Below are 2315 nucleotides of genomic sequence, written 5' to 3' on the forward strand. Positions count from 1 at the left end.
TCTGCTACAAGTACTGTACGGTGTGATGGCTTATCCTTCATTACGTGGATTTTCAATACGCACGAGATTGATCGATCGCACCATCGAATTATTTGTCTGCCAAGTGCGACAGATCGCTCTGTTGATCTCGTCAAATCGTTATTTTTATTTTTATTTCTCTACCCGAAACAAGTGTATTTAATATACATAATATTTCGAATAATTTGATTGCAATAACGAACTATATTTTCTCTATGTATACTATCTACATTAGCGCATTTTACTTAATAATGATAATTAATATAATTAATGATAATTTCAATATAGCTTTTATCTATTCATCTGCACAAGTTTTGAATGTCTTTTTTTCCGTGACAGTAAATACTTCGTAGTTTATTTTAATGCTAATTTGTTATACCGTTCAAAGATCTTTCTCTCTTCGATCTCCGAGTAAATACAATCGCGATCAATCCTATCACCAATAAATTACGCGTCTTGCATGAAGGTGATAAAATCAACTCTATGAATTGTTCGCCCCAACTCGCTTGGGCGCGGTTGACGTTTCCGATTCTGTTCGAGGTTGCGTCGCGAGAGACCACGGGTGTTTTCGATCCGATTAATCGAATTTTTTTTTAACCTCGTCACGCAGGCTCCGCCCTAATTCCGCCGTAAGATCGTGCGTCCCACATGCCCGTCGTATCCCGGCTATAAAAGCTCACTTAGCATCAGCTTGCGCGGCAATGTTCCGTAGTGATGGCTGATGGAAAGTTGCCGCATCGTCGAATCGCAGCATCCGCCATCGTCATCGATGGAGATACCCTGCGCGATGATCGGTCGCGCGGCTTCAATGAGAAGGAATTCGATATCGAGGGATCGAACTGGTTGTGATGTTGCCGCGATGCTTTCGCGCAGTTTCCGCCCGGAACGCGGCGAGAGGATTTCCACAATCGCTTGGCGCTTGAAGTGTTTACAGTTCAGGTAAGTTGTATTTACATAAAGACTACAAACTGTGGAACTAGTATAGAATCTTATTCGAAAAGTATTTGCTCACACCATCTCGCTGCTTCAACCATAAATCCGTATAAGTTGCGTAATAAAAATCACATTTAAAAATATAATAAGATATCGGTGGCTTGTAAATGTTTCAATGTTTCCAATTTTTAAACTTTAAACTAAGTTATGGCAGTGATTGTTTTATGAGGCGATTAAAAAGTAATTATTACATCCAACAAAATTCTAACAAATTATTCTCGATTGCAATATCGATAATAAAAGGACGCAATTATTTTAGTCGGAGGAAATTTGTTTTCCGAAAAATTAATTGGTGTCGGTATATTTTATGTTTCAACAGTTTGGTTCTAAAATTTTTAAGCAAACTTTTTAATTTTGCAATTAAATAAATAGAAATATATTATATATATATAAATAAAATTAATAAAATTGCTAAATATTTAATCAAACAATTATTCAGTTCCGCGTCCTCTTCTCAAAAATTATATAATATATTTTTTTCAATTTCTCGTAGGCATTCGAGAAGAGAAGTACGTTGTTCGCGGATCTGCATTCCAAAACTCTCATGGCTGTCGAAGGATCTATCCATCGACCTTGCGCGATCTACATCAGCTGACCGGCGATCTTTCACACTCTATTCGCCTCATTATTAACAGCCACGCATGCATTTTCGCGTACATTATTATACATATAACATGGAAGAAGAAAGAGAGAGAGAGAGAGAGAGAGAGAGAGAGAGAGAGAGAGAGAAAGAGAAAATGACCTTAACAGAAGAAAACAATCCGGCTTTCTTGCTTCACGTTTTTCTCAGATCGATCTCCAGGAATGCTACCGGCTAGCCGGTAGCCGACGATCGGTCTCGGTCGTAACTCTGACCCGCGACAAGACTCGTGATTTATAGCGGCAACAAAGACGAATTCACACATGGGTTCTGTCGTTTTCAGACCCTTATAAATGCATCTCGCGGATATAACAATGTTTTGTTAAAGTTGTCGGACATGTAGTCGATACATATGACAACCTATTCAACTGGGAACAAATTGCACGAACTAGTTTGCTTATTTTGTTCTATGGTTTTCAACTTGATAGATATTGTTTTCAGAAATATCGTGATATTTAATAACATATATTACATGTAAATTTGTAGTTTATTTTTCTCTATTGAAATTGGAAAACAGAAATTGCTTTTAATTTATTTTTTATTAAATAATAATATCTGCTGAAAATTATCCGATGAGAGAATTGTTCAATTATTTAAGCGTTTTTTAAAGAAACTGATTTTGCAAAATTTGAAAGTTTCTCTTAAAAGCAAATATTGCAAAAAT

This window comes from Formica exsecta, unplaced genomic scaffold, assembly GCF_003651465.1.
Source record: "Formica exsecta isolate Colony F162 unplaced genomic scaffold, ASM365146v1 scaffold111, whole genome shotgun sequence".
Taxonomy (NCBI): Eukaryota; Metazoa; Arthropoda; class Insecta; order Hymenoptera; family Formicidae; genus Formica; species Formica exsecta.